This window comes from Formica exsecta, unplaced genomic scaffold (assembly GCF_003651465.1).
Source record: "Formica exsecta isolate Colony F162 unplaced genomic scaffold, ASM365146v1 scaffold614, whole genome shotgun sequence".
In the NCBI taxonomy this organism is placed as follows: Eukaryota; Metazoa; Arthropoda; class Insecta; order Hymenoptera; family Formicidae; genus Formica; species Formica exsecta.
Genome location: NW_021853375.1, coordinates 1,456,021 through 1,465,547, shown reverse-complemented (window position 1 = coordinate 1,465,547; position 9,527 = coordinate 1,456,021). Strand labels below are relative to the sequence as shown.

Sequence of the window (9,527 nt, the reverse complement as noted above, 5' to 3'; positions counted from 1 at the left end):
TCGTTCTCTCTCTCTCTCTCTCTCTCGTTCTCTCTCTCTCTCTCTCTCTCCTCTTCTCCTCCTTTCTCCCTTTTCCCTCTCTGTTTTTTTTTTGTACTGGACGTACAACAATGTTGCTGTGCAAAATCAAATAATCATCGAGACACACCGACGACGGGGGAAATCGTGTGGGAGCGGCTGGGATCGCCGGCGAGAAACCGTGAGTAGAGCGAATCGTCTTATGCTTCGCCTGTTTACCTTTTCAAAAGTCATCCGTACAGTCTGTCGGACATGGCCTTCGCTTAACGCGCACACCCGCGCGCGCACACCCGCGCGCGCACACCCGCGCGCGCACACACATATATACATATATAACCGATATACACACACACACATACACGTATCATACGTAGGAGCGTGCTCGCGAGCGCGCAGCCGCCTCCGCCGCATACACGCACGCACACGCAGGCACGCATTTCACGTCGGTCTCCGATTTCGGTGGACCGAAACCGAGAGAAACGAGAGGGAAAGAGAGAACGAACAAGAATTTTCAGACGGGATGTATCAGGATATGCATCGCGACGCGCGCCTCGTCGCGAGATTTATTGATCCTCTCATCGCGGTGACTTCGGATCGATAATCAGGGGAGTGAGAAGGCACTCGATGATTTTGCGATTGCATTATGTCGTTTCGAAACCCGATAAATTACTGTTTTATTGGAATTTAAATACCGGTACATCGCAAATTCGCGCAAAAGAAACGTACTCCAACTTGAAACAGGAATGAACGGAATGACAGAACGCTAGATTCTTTGTATTCGTATATGTACGCGTGACCAGAGATTGGATATTAAGGGGATTGGGAGATTTGAACCAGCTGATGCTTCAATATGAGATCTTTTGTCAATTGTGTAATACTCGAGAATATATACGGTGAATATATAATAATTATATACAATAATCGCTTTAACTAATATTTATTGCATACTTGTTATGTCAATACATGTGATTTATGGACGTATCAATAATTATCATCGATTCTTAGATGCTACTTTTTAATGTTCTTACACTATAACTGTGCGCACAACGATTTATTATAAAGATCATTAATGTCGTATATATATATATATACGACATGTATGGGAATGTGACGTAATGCTTTGATATTAAAAAAAATTCTTTTGATTTTTTTTTTTGAGTCAATATGAAATCACATATATATATATCTATATATAAAGGTTGTGTGGCATAATCATTAAGACGATCGGAGCAATGACAGATGCGTGTAACAGCCAAATGTCGGTGTAGATTAATTTTATGCACATCTTTTTTGTATAACAGACTACAACCAACTGTCTATAATTGATAAAATTGCACTTTTGCACAACATGAAATTTTAATCTCATGTTGCCGTGCAGTAATTAAATCATGTATCAATTATCGATTCACGGCGATGCGTAAAATGTTTAACATCGAATCCGTCATATTTGCAAAGCCGTATTTAATTAATAAAAAATACCGAGAAATATATTTTTCGACAGTGAAGTTACACATCGTAAATTCGCTCGTTGTAAGAACGATAAAAACGCAGCATCCGAGATATCGAACCCCTATTACACACACATGGTGTAGTTGTATTAAATATTATAAAACACGCGATGTGTATGTGTGTGTTATTTTGCCATGCCCCATTTCCTACCGCCATCTGCAACAGGCACTTCGAGCTTTGTCCTTGCAAAAAATCATGACCGGTAATGCAGAAATCTATGCGCGAATGCACCCATGCCTACATTCTTGTTTTTTTTTTTTCAGATATTCAATCCGATTTTATTTTGATGCAAGATTTTGCGCGATTTACTTTATAAAAAAATATTAAGATCGCAAAAATCCAGCATATATTAAATTTAAAGAAATAAATTGCAAAGATATAAGAATTATATGTATATATTTGTATAACTTCTATCTATTTTTATCAACGCGATTTAAACTTAATCGTTGATTAATTTGCAGAATGACCAATAGCAAAATTTTAAAAAATGTTTATTATATTATATATAATAATTATATTATTAGAAATTTTGATATTGATCATCCTGCAAGTCAATCAAGGATTAAATTTAAATCGAATTGATAGAAACGAGCATTACTCGTCTATATTATTAATATCGACAAATTATAAATATCGAGCAGACAAACTCAGTGCGTTTATATTAGGAGAGATTCTTTTATTAATATATATTACCGTTTTCGATCGTTGCAACCTCTTTTTACATGTGTGTGCGCGAGCTTAGCTATATATTTTTTTAAAAGAAAGAAAAACGGGTTAAAAATTAAAAATTTATAATTGTATAAGTGCAGGTCCCCATTTTTTAAAATTCTGCTTCTTTTAGATTAATTAAAAAAATTAAGAATTAAGTCAGAAAGATCTTACATTAAAATTTGATTATATACAGTATCTTTTATTCACTCTATTTTTTTAGCATTAATACGAAGAGTTATTTCCAATAAGATCGTAAAAAGTAATCGAATTTGTTGAATAAACGGGACAAGGTAATGATTTTCCAATAATGAGATTAACTATTAATTTTATCATATTTTCTATCAAATTAACTATTAATTGTATTTTTCATTGAAAAAACATATTGAACCTATTTAATTAAAGGTCTTAATTTTATTTTATTTAATATATCAGATGTTATAGTATCACAAGATTTTTTTTTTAATAATGTCTAAGCGTAGAAAAATGCGGCTGAAGAATCAAGAAAAAAAGATAATACGAACAACGATAATTAGGTGTCAAAGTTGATTTATGAGTTGAATGAATATTAAGCTCACACAAGTATGAATTTAAAGAAATTGTGATGTCCCCCTTAACAGCTACGCAAAAAAAGTTTTTAAAAATCTCAAAACTACGTTCTTTATATAATAAGTTTTTAGTTCAGGTTTACTATAGGAAATGATTTAATAACTCAATACAGATTGTTTAATTTTTATATTCTATTAATACATACACGATTCGAATATCTTTTCGAGATCGCGATTTATTATTATAAATTAGTAATGTACGCATTAATTAAAATTTTCAGTCGTGAATTATTATTATTATTATATGTATATCTATACATTACATACGTACATACATATCTGACACGCACATTTTCTTCTACATCTTCACGTAAATATAGAACGTTCTAATTTTATATGAATATAATTTTTAATTCTACTGTATTTTACATGACATATGAAATTATACTTTAGTTGAGTCATTCATTATACCATTTTTATCGTTTACCGTAGCACGCTACCGCGCGAGTAATCCTTAATAGAAACGGTATGTGCACGCGCGTGCTTGTGTTTCTTTCGCTAAAAGAGATCCGGAGAAAAACAGGTACGGGAAAATGTGGAGTATGCACGACGTGCACTCGACCTTTTACGCGCGTTTCGGTAAACCTTATCGGATACCGGTTTATCGCGGCATCACGCGCGGTGCCCTCCTCCGCTCCTCCCGTCCACGAGAAAACCTAGACCTACACAACGCATATATTATATATATATATATATAATATGTGCCACGCGACAATACCGTGGCGGCCCCCGTATGACCCTCAACGTGGCACAAAGCGCATCACAATGTAGGTCCTCGAGGCTATGCAAATCCGCGCGATGACCTAAACGTTGACTCGCTTCCATTACTTCCCTAGGGGAAGACAGAATCAATGCGACCAGCTTCCACGAGTATTAGCAGAAATTATTCGGCTGTGTCTGCGTGTAACGCGGCGCACGTGCTGAATTTTTGATCACTCCGGAGGAACTTACTCCAGACGCCGATAAAATACCGTTTACGTGGGAGCAGTCGTAAAGAGTCGGATCGGGCCTGTTTTGCGCGAGCGTATCGAGTCATGACGAATGAAGACGAAGCAAACTCTCTTAAATGGCAAAAGTACTCTTGTAAAGAGAAAAAGCACATATTTCGTTTTTGCTTTATATTATGAAATATTTTTAAAAATCATCATTATTGGCTTTTGCATTTTACGGGCATTTGATATTTACGTCATTCGAATGTTTGTATATATCCAGAACTTAGTGCCAAAACTATTAATCGAAAGAGCAACAATTAATAAATTTGAGGTTTATTTATTTTATTAATTTTATCTTGTAAATATTCATATACAAAAAATATTTACCAACGAAATTAATTACAATTCTTTTTAACATAACTGGTATCGACATTTTTAAAAATGTACGTAACATTATAATGTACAGAACTCTCATTTTTTATCGCATATATCTTTTCAAGGATATTTTCTATAGTCTGTTACTTACAGAAAAGAATATTTCAATTTCGAGTATAATAAGCTGAAATGCTTTAATATCATTATATTTTTTTAAGCAATTGTGCCTTATAAAAAATGTCGAAAACATATCTGTGCTTAATTTTATATATATATAATCCATTTTTTGATATAATTTGTGCATTTGATATTTACGTCATTCGAATGTTTGTATATATCCAGAATTTAGTGTCAAGAAAACTGTTAATCGAAAGAGCAGCAATTAACAATTAATAAATCTGAGTTTTATTATTAATTTTATCTTGTAAATATTCAAATACAAAAAATATTACCAACGAAATTAATTACAATTTTTTTTTTTAACCCGAAACCCATTCTATATATTTCGAAGGTGATTAAATAATTTTATCTTATTGTACATTAGTATTGGACTTTTTGTGAAATTAAAGTAAAAACGGGGTTTTAAAATAAATTTATTGTCTCCCTTCACATAAGATTTTGTGTAATTTTTAATTACAAAAAGATTACGGGAAAAAGCATTGAATTTGTCAATAATTAGTCTAATAATAAAGATAATGATGCGCCATTGATACGACGAATCGAATTCCCGAGAGAGAAGTGTCACTTAAGAAGAATTAATGCTCAAGAGAGCAATGATAGTATTACCGTCGGATAAGTACTTAGCGCTTGTAAGTATTCGACGATGAAGGCACGTGGTAGATAAAACGCAAAGGCCTTGTTTGATTATATAGTTCTTAAGCGATGCAATAATGTTGTCAGGAATCGCTAATTATAATGGAATGGTTTTTTGCATATGCAATGCACATCATGAAGTTATCATATATGATGTTAGGATTTATGATTATACATATATTACGCGGCTTCTCTAATGATTGGCAGTTGTTCGTCAAATTCTTATTACAATATATGGATACTTAAATATCGGAATAAATACGTAAAGTGAAATTAAAATGTATTGTGATGTAATGATCTACGAAGGCCCCTTGATTATATTAGCAACACAAATCGTGTAGGAAAATATGCGAATGCATAAATATAATAGGTAAAAAAACGTACAAAATGCGCTGTAGTAAAGACGTGGAAATATTTTTATAACTTTGTTACATACGTTTTTTTTGTTTTTTTTGTTTTTTTTTTTTTTTTTTATTGTTAAATATATTATGACGACACAATTCGAGAAAAAAAGCGGATGTGTAACATAGATATCGTATAAAAGATAAGAACATGATTACATTTTTTTACATTTTAATGAAAAGTATTACATTTGTTTCGTTGAAACAAATGTAATACTTTTGTTACATAACAAAGATAGTATCTGAAATGCTTTTGTACATTTTCGCGTAAAATTCTTGTTTCGTATCATTATAATTTTTATGATATCGATCAAAAAACAATATTAATATATATCAACATGATTGATAAAATATATCAAAAATTAACGGCGATTAAAAATTATACAGTTGTACATTTTTTATTGATTTTGCAATATATTTATTTTATTCGCATGTTATGCTAGTATGTCGCTATCAAAAAAACAATATTTGAAGAGCGTGTTCAATTTTCAATTATATAAGAGAACAGTCTCTATCGCACGTATAATCTTACAATAGTATATTCTAGGCTTGCACAAATTTGTATATATCTTTTATGAGTGTTAATATTCGCTATAGTATATAAGTCAAAGATGTTCTTTTCTTATTCTAATAAGCAAAAAGTGGGCGCGATAAGGAGAATATTTATGCGTTACACTACCCTAACATCTTTTAGTCGTCGATTATATCGCTGATATTGTACGGAGTGACATCAGCGTTATGACTAACAGATTCAGTATTGAATCTGATATTTGCATATATTACGGATTACATTAAATATGATTTTTGAAAAACGATTAGAGATACGATTAAATGAAATAACAATATTTAATGTATATATATTTTTATATATATATACATTAAATATATTTTTTTTTTTCTTATTTGACATCGCGTATAGGATTGCTATATTAGTTCGTTAAATGCTTAATGGAGAACAAGACGGAAATTAAATTGCGTATTTCATCACCGCGGTGCAAGATATCGACCAACTGATGCACTTTGTTTGCCAAGTAACACGAAAACACAATTAATTAGTATACAGAGTAGATATCTCTGTACCTGTCACGTGAACTCACTAACGTACACTTCGGCTACTTCATAGTAGTGCGTTACGCAAGATACGACGAGATTATAGTCGGCTGACTATTTCCCGCAAACGGATACGATGCCGGCCGCAACGGATAATAACACGGAAGACCGATGTGTCTTTTTATTACATTCAAGCCTGCATTAAATGCGTTTCACGAAATGCAAAATTTTTGGATGTGTATTTTGTGATATCAGCAAATATAATCTAAAATACAGAGAAGGCAAAACTTCTCTCTCTCTCTCTCTCTCTTTCTCTCTCTCTCTCTCTCGGATCTCGAAGATTATCCGTGTGAATCCAAATCGTAAGAATTATACGCATGTGAAACTTCGTTTCTGTCGATATAATTTAAAACGACGATTTAAAGTATTTGTAAAATCAGTTTTAATTCTATAGAGGCACTTATATTCACATCGAGCCGCGATTAAAAATTCGTTCTCCAATACTACCATCTATATTACCGCGCTATATTAAAATGATCTCATTATCTGTGCATGCGTCCTGTATCATTAATGTCCTTAATTCTTTAGTTGTGACCATTAACGATTTTACCACATACACGAAGTGTGTGTGGCAAAACTCGACGGAATTATCCGAGGACATTTTTGGAAATCGCACTGCGCATATATGTATATTTCACGGAGACCTGATTTTTTTAGACGCGCTCGTATATGTATATCCTCTCTCTTTTTCTCCATTTCTTGCTCTCTCGTCGCGCCCGAAAAAGCTCGCGGGTTCATAAAAATTCCACGAAGGAAGAAACTCCGTTGTACATGTCGCGCGGTTTGCGCGATCGATTTGCGCCGCCATCGACGACAACGATGATGACGAAGACGACGAAGAATGGTTCCATCGATCATTTTCCCGCGGGGATCCAATTTTGCTGACGTCAGGCGTTTTGGGAACGTTATTACGTTATTGAGTCCGCCGCGAATGCCCGATATGTCACGAATGAAGGATTTCCGAAGGGAAATAATTCTTATCGCGCTAAATAAACCTCGATTTACGTTTATAACATGTACTTGCGCATCGCGCTTATCACGCTGATCACGCTGATTAAACAAGCTTACAGATCGAGATCTAATACAACATATAGAACGAACGAGTTGGTTTTGCGCGAGAACTAAAAAAGGAATTTGCTTCTGCACAAAATCGATATTTTCGCGTCTGAAAGTATAATCTTTTTATATTGACGACTCTCGCATGATTGACTTTCGAAAATAAAATTTGTGATAATTATAGATTATATAATTATGAAATATCATAGAGCAACGTGGAGATCTTCTTGCGTTTTTCGTTAGAATTGATAACAAGATCTTTATTAAGAAACAGGCAAGAGAAAAGGATATAATATAAAAAAAGAATTATTTTATTATTTATTATTTTTTATTACTATAACACGTACTTTTAGACGGTGTCTTCATTTTACAAAATCTATATGTATACGATTGCTTTATTACAAAATTATGTTGGCGTACATCAGGTAGTAAATTAATAACGTGAATTGTACTAAAATTCTACATGTCGCATTTTTAATGCAAAGATTGTGCCATTATATGCGTTGGTTGTAAAAATAAATTTTGCACAGTATTATTAATATGAATGCCGCAAAATTGAATAATTTCTGGTCAAACTGATCTTTCTTCATGTCATAAAACAATTGGTATGTGAAACACAAAAATAGTTTCTTAGATTTTTCGTAAAAAGTGCCAATATTATAAGAATTTTAATAAATGTTATTTATAATAACGATCATGACTTTTTAAATAATAAATGCGCTTCAACTATTATATATAATAGTAGGGAATAATTAAAACATTCGATGTGATTTAGTCAAGACGAAGCGTTGACTTATTTGATCCAGATACTCTAGAATTCTGACGCGCATTTTAATAATTCAGTTTGCTCGTATTTTTGGATAGCGAGATAGAAATCCGCGAGGGAATATATGAGATAAGTATATTAGGGGGAAATTTAATAGAAATTATAAACTAATTTTGGCCACTCACAATATATATTTCATGAAAATAAAACCGCGAAACATACTTTGTCCAATTCGATAAAAAATTCGAAAATAGAATCTTTTCTTTTATATAGCTTCAGTTCGTTTTTGAAAAGAGATTTTATAATACGATATATATATATATATATACACAATATATTCAAGATTTTTAAAATAAGATTAAAAGCTTTATCTTCTTTTTTTTTTTGAAAATTTACTCTGCGGGACAAAATATTAAAACATAATTTTTCAATAATTCACATAATGGGGACTGAACCTACCGAACAATAAATGAGATTTTATTTCAAGAGACCAATTAAGGGTCAAAGGGAGAGAATCAAGAATCGCGACGACTGTCACGTAAGATTAACATTTCATGTCTCATCAAGGGACTTGCGTCATTGATGACGGCCCAACGCGACTAATTGTAAGTATGCTCATTAGACGACCGTTTCTCTATTACACATTCTTTTGGCGGGCGCCCTTCGGCGACGATCGTCGCGCGCGCGCGCCTTCGGCCGACCTTGGGGGCCGCTCTCTGTCGGGTCAGGACTGACGTAAATCTTCGGTGTGTGCTGGCGCAAACCCCCGGGTGCATTCTTCCGCCCACCCCCGTGAACGTTGTGCACGTGTCATCGCGTCGCAAGAGGAGTAAATTGCGATGTTCGCGCGTATCGTTCGCCGCGTAGGGAAGAAAGAAGAAGAGAAAGAGAGAGAGAGAGAGAGAGAGAGAGCGAGCGTCAAATGACGCAAGTCCATCGGCTCTCGTGCGCAATTGCGGGCAAGATGCCCGTTTCTCGCCCATCCGTCCGTTCGTTCGGCCCCCTTTTTTCGCTCTTTCACGCGTGTGAAACGTGCGGAGTGAGGCGACGCCTGTTGTAAGGGCGCCGTTCACCCGGCAGGAGTTACCATCACCGGTGCACCTTGCCGATGTTCACCGCCGTGCTTGCATCGGTCACCGGTGCAAAGGGAACATTATCGAATGACGTAAGTCGACACGGTGCACTCGAGCAAGAGAAAGGTGCACCCTCTCTCTCTCTCTCTTTCTCTTTC

At 34.4% G+C, this 9,527-nt stretch overlaps 1 protein-coding gene across 3 annotated transcripts in view; it reads left to right on the top strand.

Moving 5' to 3' along the window:
• Nucleotides 1-41: 41 nt before the first annotated feature.
• Nucleotides 42-9,527, top strand: part of LOC115242600 (myocyte-specific enhancer factor 2) — a 79,628-nt gene continuing 70,142 nt past the window's right edge. For all 3 annotated transcript variants that reach the window (XM_029819000.1, XM_029818999.1, XM_029818996.1), the window contains exon 1: nt 42-199. The gene's annotated coding sequence lies outside the window, so the exon portion shown is untranslated. The remainder of the gene's footprint in view (nt 200-9,527) is intronic.